We start from the raw sequence: 9,790 nt of genomic DNA, 5'->3' as shown, positions 1-9,790 counted from the left end.
ACCCAGCAGTTAGGTGCCTGAAAGCAGAATTTAAGGGCGTTAATGCTCCAGTAGTTCAACCGAAGTCATGACTGATTCCATGGGAATTACCACCACCATAAATCATGGGTACCAGCAATGATCTATTTTTGAATTGGACGTTTATTGAACTACTCTTAAAATTCCGTGTGTTTTTTTTTTTCCTGGAAGGTTAATTATTCACATTTTAAAATTAGAGCCAAGGGTAGATTATGACCACTTCCTTCTGCTGTTATTTGTTTAAAACGATTAAGCTGAAATTTCTAGGTAGACTTCATACTAAACACGTATGAGTTCTCCTTATATCCAAGACCTTTTAGTGGCTCAAAGCTGGGGTTTGTAGCTGGGTATTTTCCCTTTCTATGCTAATATAATTGAAATGCAGTTAGAAATTCTTGGGTGTAAGTCTGACCTTCTAGTTAGGAAGTCTCTTCTACCTCTGTTGTTCTCGGCAGCATTGAGGAAGGTGGAGAATGAAGACAGAGCATTGAGACAGGTCCCCGGGGTGAAGATGTTTATTGAAGGACTGACGTCACAGTGGAGCTGGGGCTAATCATTGAGTCACGGAAGATACATCCTTTGCCTATCCAGGTTCTGGCAAAGGGTGACAGCTTCTGAAAAGCCGCGTAGTGGACTGTTGTTTTTTTTCCTGCGTACGTATCAACATTGTTTTAAATCGAGGTAAAATTCACATAACATGAAATGAACCATTTTTCAGGTGAACAGTTCGGTGGCATTTAGTACATTTACCTGTTGCATAGTCCCCTCCTCTATCTCACTCCAAAATATTTTTATTACCCCAAAAGGAACCCCACGCAACAGTCACTCCTCGTTGCCTCCCTCCTCCCCAGCCCCTGGCAACCACCAATCTGCTTCTGTCTTGGTAGAGTTACCTTTTCTAGGTATTTCATGATATTTTTCAGATTCATCCACATCATCATCCGTATCAGTACGAGCATCTTTTGGAGTGCCTGTGTGAATTCTTTTGGTCATATACCTAGGAACGGAATTGCTGGACCATGCTGACTTAAATGAAAACCTTTTCGCACAGAGGCTGGACCTTTTCTGTTCCCGCCAGCAAGGTGTGCGAGTTCCAATTCCTCCACGTCCTCACCCACGCTTGTTATTTCTTGTTATTATTATCACCATCATCATCATCGCCACCCCGGTTAGTATGAAATGGTACCTCATTCCGGTTTTCGTTTGAATTTCTCCAGTGACCGATAACATGGAACATCCTTCCAAGGGTGTCACTTGTTTTGGAATACCAAAACGTCATCATCAGTGGCATAGAAAATCTCACTCCTGATCTCCCTCCTGTGGTGGCGGGAGGTGTGAAAGCCACCTTCTGGCAAACAGTGACGGGCTCTGCAAGTTCAGGTGGGACGATCCACACAAGGTACACTGTTTCCACGCTGCCTCCATGCCATGAAAACCTCTTCTTGTGGATTCTTCATCTTTTCCCGGGGTCAGTTAAGTGGACTAACCCCTACTAAAACTAAAGCAAATTTTGGACTAGGTAAGGTCCCTTTGCTATTTCTTCACTTTACAAACTAAGGAGGAACGCAGCAGGCAGGCCATGGGAAGCAGCTTTTCAGAGGATGAGAGCTGAGGGGGGAGCAAGGATGTGTTCATCCAATTTATACCCGAGAGGCGGCAGTGGGGTGGGGCGAGGCCCCTGGGACAGGTGTCCTGTGACTGTGTCATGTGACTGTTGGCCTTCTGATTTGGTTGCTGGGCAGAGGACTATCGCCATGTGGGTGGTAGATATCCCCTGAAGGGGGATATCATTCCAGGGCAGGTCATAGTAAAGGAATGGATCTAGAGATAGGAAGGGAACCTTGGAAGGTGGCCTTAGGCAGGCAGAAGAGACACGGTAGTCTGGCAGGATCTATGAGGGTCCACATGGATAAGAACCCCTATAACTATTGAAAAGGTTAATGGCCGGGTTCCATTCCAGACTGGGCCAATAAATCCAAATCTCCAGGGGAGTAACATCTATCATCTCGGGATCTGCAAAACACTGCCCATGGGGACCACAGAAACTGCAGACGCAATACCTAGTGGGCCGGATTATCTGGGATTATGAGCCCCTGTGACTTCTACGCCTTCCAGAGAGGCCTGTTGACAGAGCCCGTCCCTGTGCTGAGGGTCCTAAAAGGGAAGGATGTGGGTTTACCATCAGCCCCCCAGTGTTGACGGGGGCTGCACACGGTCTCCCTAGCCCAGCCTTCTAGGCAGCCCAGCCAGTGATTTGGGAGATAACCCCGAGGGTGTGGGGAGACGATGTCAGAGGCCCTCGCTCCTTTCATGTAGGGAGACTTCCCGTAGTTCCAGACTGGGGGACCTTGGACTCATTTATTAGGGAAGGCATGGGTTTATCTTTGCTTCTTCGTGTTGGATGAAGTCAGGACTGCTGGGTGCCTACAACTGGAAGCATCAACGATGTCTGTCAAGATGAGGCAGAATGGAGGTAAAAGGTAGCCAGGTTGAAGTGGAAAATGCTCGACAATGTCCAAGTGGGAAATAGTAGGAGAACAGTAGGAGTCTTGCTTCCTCCAGGGGCCTCCCGGCCTCTGATGGGTCACTTACGAGAGCTCCCCGGGCAGTGTGGTAGGCTGGGCTCTGCCCTGCTGCCACGCTGGACATGGGACACCCTGATCCTCTAGCCTCTGCTGTAGGAACTTCTCCAAAGAAGAGACGAGCTGGGAAGCATGCTGTGGGGGTGGTGGGCGGGCCAGAGGGGTGAAATGTCCTCTGACTGTTGGTGGGGAACCATGCATGGTCAGTCTGCTTCATGCCACGCGCGCTCCTGGGATCTTGCATAGCTTGGATTCTTGGAGCATCATGCATGCTGCCACCAGCCTGAGGGCCACAACAAGAACAGAGCGGAAGGCTTGCCTGCAGCTTTCCCTAGTAGGAAATGCTTTGCGGGGATGGGGGAGATTCCAGCTGGGTGAAGCATGTGACTGCTTGGAAAGGATATCTGTCCTCCACCTCACTCAGGGGAGTGCCCCTGCCCTGCCAGGGCTGAGATGCGGTCAGTGATTTAATCACTCTGGCTGCTTTCTGGAGGCTGCTTGGGCCTGAAGGGGCCAGAAGTTCGGCAGGGTGAGTGGAGTGGGTAGATGAGCCACCACTGCTGTTGTGTGCCAAACCACTCAGACGACACTTATTTAAAAGCCATGAGGCACTAACGTGCCTCCAAGATTCTCTTCTCAGGCTCTGGAACTTTCCTCCTCCCTCCTGGTGCTCAGGCAGTAAAGTTGCTAGGAAGGAGCCTCCCCACCAGCGGCTCTCTCCTGGGGACCTGCAGGGTTGGGGCAGAAGCCCGGGTCTGACAGGTGCTAGGCCAGGCCAAGCTGCTTCCCTCCTGTGTCTGCTCCCTGCTGCCCTGGGAGCAGTAACAGGTTATCTCAGGTCCCGCTGGTGCAGGCTGGCAGAGCCTGATGTCCTTCACGACGCCTGTGCCCTTTATGGCTGTGCACCTTTGCTAAAGGGACCTTGATGCCCAGTTATATGTGGCCATCGGCTGGTCACTGCTCCGTTCCCGCCCTGGCCCAATTCAGGGGGTGCCCTTCAGCCCCAGAAGGGAACTAGAATCACAGTCCAGCTCCTAGAAGTGTCTCCTCTTTCCATAGTAGATTCCTGGCTTTGGGATTCTTTCTCCATTTGAATTGTCATTCGGTATTACTACTAATGAAACTAACAAATAAACTGAAAGATTTTTGAAGTTTTTTAAATCCTTAAAATTGATTTCGCTAAGCACAAATGTAAATTTAGAGCAGTACATTGGAAGTCACTTAAATAATTATTTTTCTTTGTATCACTAATTTGATATACAATTTGGGTCACTAATCTCCATTGACATTTAGGGTTAGTTTTTTTTTTTTTTTTTAACTTTATTATATTTGAGAGACAGAGATGGTGCATGAGCAGGGGAGGGGCAGAGAGAGAGGGACACACAAAATCTGAAGCAGGCTCCAAGCTGTGAGCTGTCAGCACAGAGCCCTATGCAGGGCTCAAACTCACAAACCGTGAGATCATGACCTGAGCCAGAGTCGGACACCTTAACCAACCGAGCCACCCAGGTGCGCCCAGTTTTGTTTTTTAATTCAGTTTTTGAACACGTAAAGCATATACTATATTAAGAGGTGTGCATAGAAAAGTCTTGGTTGTATTCTTTTTCTCACCTACCCTTTTCCATCAACCCCATCTAGGTCATTATTCCTTCCGTTAGTTTCAGCTGTCTCCTTCCAGTGTTTTTTTTATTTTTATTTTTATTTTTATTTTTTAACGTTTATTTGTTTTTGAGACAGGGAGAGACAGCATGAACGGGGGAGGGTCAGAGAGAGGGAGACACAGAATCTCAAACAGGCTCCAGGCTCTGAGCTGTCAGCACAGAGCCCGACGCAGGGCTCGAACTCACGGACTGCGAGATCATGACCTGAGCCGAAGTCGGATGCTTAACTGACTGAGCCACCCAGGCACCCCTCCAGTGTTTTTTTTTTTGTTGATATATATTTTGCAATACATATTTATATGTATGTTTTATATATGAATACGAATACATATTGCAAAATATGTACCAATATATACGGTATAAAATACTATAGCATGTAGTTTACGATATGCTAATTTTATAGACGTGTATATATATATGTACACACAACACACACACACAAACATACACTGCTCTGCATCTTGCTTTTTTCATCTAACAAGGTCTCGTGACAATGACTCCATACGTAGGGATCTTTCTCCTTTTTTGGTACAGCTACATGGCCCCCTCGTGTGTGAATACACTGTAGTTTATTCAACCATTCCTCTAATTATGGACATTTAGATCGTTTCTAATCTTCTAATGTTAGAGATAATATCACAGTGAATGACCTTGTGCTTACAGTGCTTGTGACCAGAGAAGGTATGTCTTCAGTGCCAGCCTCGAGGAATGGTGCCATTCTCAACAGTAAATGCATAGGTCATTGTGTTAGATGCTGCCACATTTTCCTCCACGAGGTGTGTGCCCTTCTATACTCTGATCGGCAACATACACAGGCGCCTATTTCTTTACCACTTCAACACCAGAATGTGTTACCCAAATCCAACTTTTGGATTTTGGCCCATCTGAAAGGTGAGAGATCCTATTTCAGGGCAGTTCTAATTTACATTTCCTTGTGAGTGGAATTGGGAATTTTTTCAAATATCAAGAGCTTTTTGAATCTTCTTTTCTGTGAACTATTTCCGTACGTTGCCCATTGTTTCCTGGGTTCTAGCCTAACTGAAAAAAAAATTTTTAACTCAAATCTTTGTTGATTCGAGCAAAGTCACTTTTCATTCTTACCTTCCACAGAGATGTCAAATACGAACTCCATCAACAAGGAGTCATCATTAGGACTGTACTCTGCTCGCTCATTCCCAAACTCACTCTAATCCAAAAAGGACTCGTGATCACTTACATTTTAACCTGCTCTCGTAGTTCCTGTTGAGTTGACTGGGGTAATTTGGCACCAAAGCATCGTTTCATTATTTTTCAAAATCATGGCCAGTCAGTTGATTCTGTTGGAACATGGTGTTAATGAAATAAAGGTGCTGGTTCTGATACCCATATGTGCCGTTGGCTCTACATTTAGAAAAGCTGTTCCCCTGCCAGGAGTGGGGCTGCCCAGCTGCCTTCCATTCAGACAGAAGTCTCAAAAGAACACTCTGTGGGTAAGGAAGGGGCAATGGCGTCATCTCCAAACATAGTCCCCCCGGGGGAGTGGATGCCCCAATTCCTGATTCTTTGGAAGCTCGGTGTAGGTTTCTGCCTGGGAATTTCACTGTGAGGTCAGCAGCCAGTTGAGAAGACACATGCATCAAACGGGACAGCATGCACAACCCTGCATGGTGTTGTTTTCAAGCTGGCTGCCTCAACTGGAGTGGCACAGGGGGCTCACTCAGTAGCAGTCCAGAACTGTGTGCAAAGCCCCTGTAATAGTTACCTGTTGCCACATAACAAATTACCCCAGGACAACAAGCTTACCATGACAATAAAAATATATTGTCTCTCGTGTTTCGGTGGGTCAGAAATTCAGGAGCAGTTCACCTGAGTTGTTTGGGCCTATGGCCTCTCCTGAGGTTGCAGTCAAGATGTCAGCCGGGGTCACAGGCCTCTGGCATGACTTGACAGGCGCTGATGAGCCCAATTCTGAGATGGTCTCTCATAGGGCTGATGCTGGCTGTTGTCAAGAGGCCTCAGTTCCTCTCCACGGGGACAGCCACAGGGCTGCTGGAGTGTCTTTGCAATGTGATGCCTGCCTTCCCTCAGAGCAAGAGATTTCAGAGAAAGCCAGGAGGAAGCTTCAGTGCTTTTCAGGATCTCGTCTTGACTCCAAACGTCATCATGTCTGCCCCATTCTGTCTGTGAGAAGCAAGTCACTGGGGCCGGCCCACACTCAAGGAGAGAGGAATTTTCAAGGGAGGTGTTTCAGAGAATTTGTGGACATATTTTTAAATCGCCACTGTCCCTGAGGCCAAGAGGCTTCTTCTCCCATACCTAAAGGGCTGCCTGACCCCTGGGCTGTAAGGCGTGCCTGCCTTTCTGGTAAGTCCTGGGAAATGCAGCCACCTCCCAGGTGGATGGCTCCCCACTCCTTAGGAAGGGACTTTCATCACATCTACTTTCCTTTGACCTATTTTTAACAATGGAACTGGTTAAAAATGCAGGTTGGACCTCACCAAGAGATTCTTTCTATTTCACTGAGTCTGAGGGGCTGGTGAATTTTTACAGCTACTTCCGATCAAGCAAGCCCTTTGGCCCTGGCCCAGAAAGACAGAGTGAGGCATTGGCTTTTCAGCACTGTGGTTTCTGTCACCCAACAGTCCTGTCCTGCCCCACCCCACTGAGGGCAGGCTGGACCACCTCACTGGGCCTTTCAGGGCACTCAGAGATGAACATGGCAAAGGGTGAGCCCACGACGGATCCCCGATGGATGGAGGAGGAATGGGTGAGCGGAGGAATTCATCAGTCATCGAAGCACCGTTGTACTGATTTTGACGATGCTTTTTTAGAAGTGAATCTTCCCAATATTACCTAAGACAAATTCTTGCCAAAACACATTTACCCTTTCATGAAGCTTCTTGATCTAATTATTAACAATTTATTTAAAACACACACACACACACACACACACACACACAGGGGATGAAGGAACGTGTCACACAATACCTTGAGAAAATAACTACATGCACCCAGAATTGGGAGAATTCAATAAGATGACTGGCTTGGACACTTGAAAGAGTCTATGTCATGCAGGGAAAAACAGGCCAAGGTCCTGTTCTAGATCAAAGGCTGCCAAACTATGACCCACGGGTCAGCGGTCTATTTTTGTAAATAAAATTTTATTGGAACGCTGTCATGCTTATTCGCTTACGTAGTGTGTGTGGCTGCTTTTGTGCTAGTGACACAGTTGAGTGATTGCAACAGAAACAGTGTGGCCTACAAACCTGCAGTGTTTACTCTCCTGCCCTTTCAGAAAAAGTTAGCTGACCCCTGTTCTAAATTAAGAGACCAGTGACTCTTGTACTCCAACCAATGACAGAGTAAGTAGTCCTGGCTGGCCACTCTGTCACACACAATTAGAGCAGCAGATGAGACATATTAAATAATTGTTCTCAGACGTGAAATGATTGGCAGCACAGGGCTGGGCTTTCTGAGAGAAAGGAAACAAACAAAGTGAGTCTACAGTCATCCAGGCTTTCTACCAGAGGCATTTGCATTTCCCAACCCAGGGAGGGGGACACAAACAGAATACAGAGTTCTCACAGAGCTGACGAGACAGATCATTGGAGAGTGGGGAGGCTGAGGCAGCTGGAATTTCCACCGGTGAATATTTTTTGAGGAAGAAACTAACCAAAGAAGGGGTTTTGGGCCACGGGATCCTCTCTGAGTCTTTGGCTAAATACCAGGTTGTGCATGTGTCTGGGGGAAACAGCACCAGCCTGGCCAAAAAACCACCATCCAGGAAAGAAAGGGTACCGTGGAGCCCATAACAACTCCTGGAGCTCACACAGAGTTGGGAGATGATTGAGTTTTGACCAGCCAGAGGGGAAAGGCCTCACGGAACACCAAGGACTTTGAGTAGACTATCAAAAAGGCCACACCTCAGGATTAGGACTAACTAGCTACTCTAGATCTATCTCAACGAAGCTTAAAAGTAAGTCTTCTGGGCGCCTGGGTGGCTCAGTCGGTTGAGCGTCTGACTTGAGCCCAGGTCGTGATCTCACAGTGTTTGAGCCCCGCGTTGGGCTCTGTGCTGACAGCTCAGAGCTTGGAACCTGCTTTGGATTCTGTATCTCCCTCTATCTCTACCCCTCCCCTGCTTGCGGTCTGTCTCTGTCTGTCTCTCAAAAACTAAAGTAAAACATTAAAAAAAAAAAAAAAAGTAGGTCTTCAAAGAATCAAGTTAATCCATGTATAAATTAACTATCCGTGAAAACAAAACTTAACCATATTTAAAGAGGACAACAAGGATAGATACCTTTGACTCTTTATTCCAAGTTTACCAAGAACTTTAATCATGAATGGATTTTTTGAGTTTTGTAAAATGATTTTTTCTGAATCCTTTTCTTTTTCTGTAATAAACTTTTTGGTAAATGACCAAATATTTCCCACCTAAGATCAGAAACAAGGAAGGAAGTTTTCTTTCACCATTTCTAGTTGAACGTTCTGCTGTGGTCCTAGCCAGTGCAAACAGGCAAGGGAAGAAAGAGCCCACACATTGGAAAGGAAGAAGTAAAACATGGTTGTGAACATAGAAAACCCTCAGAATTTCACAGAAAAGCTACGGAAACCAAAAAGTGAATCTAGTAAGGACGGAAAACACAAGGTCAATATACAGTAAGCAACTGTATGTCTGTATTTCAGCACAAACAAGTGGGAAATGAAGTATTATTTACAATGTCAAAAAATGTTTCAGATAAATTTATATATAAATGTATATATGTGTACACACACACATAGTGTACTGAAAACAACAAAACACTGTTGAAATTGAACAAGCTCCAAATTGAATGGACAGATTTTCCATGTTCAGAGATTCAAAGAATCAATGTTGGCAAAATGTCCGTTTTCTCCAGTGATTTATAGATTCAAAGTAAACCCACTTACAATTTCAACAGGCATTTAAAAAAATAAAAACCAGGAAGCTTATTATAAAATTTATATGAAAATGTAAAGGACCAGAAGATTTAAAATAATTCTGGAAAAGAACAAATGTGGAAGGCTTACACGTTGATTTCAAGAGCTACTATAACACCTTGGTAATTGTTGTGATATTGGCATGGGATAGACAATGGGTTAGAGTCCAGAAGTAGATCCATATATCTATGATCAACTTATTTTGCATGTTATTTTTCTTCTTTTTGAGAGAGAGAGAGAGAGAGAGATAACATGAGTGGGGGAGAGGAGCAGAGGGAGGGATGGGGGGAGAGAGAGAGACAGAGAGAGAGAGAGACAGAGAGAATCCCAAGCAGGCTCCATGCTTAGCATGGATCCTGATGTGGGACTCAATCCCATGACCCTTGGAGTATGACCAGAGCTGAAGCCAAGAGTAGGATGCTCAACAGGCTACGCCACCCAGGTGTCCCCAATTTATTTTTTTAAGGTAATCCAATGGGAAAAATATATTCTTTTCAACAAATGGTGCTAGAATATATGGAAATGGTGCTAGAAGATATGGATATATGTATGAAAAAAATCCTAACTCCTGTCTTACACTATATATAAAAA

This window comes from Neofelis nebulosa, chromosome 1, assembly GCF_028018385.1.
Source record: "Neofelis nebulosa isolate mNeoNeb1 chromosome 1, mNeoNeb1.pri, whole genome shotgun sequence".
Lineage (NCBI taxonomy): Eukaryota > Metazoa > Chordata > Mammalia > Carnivora > Felidae > Neofelis > Neofelis nebulosa.
Note: the sequence above shows the minus strand (reverse complement) of the source record.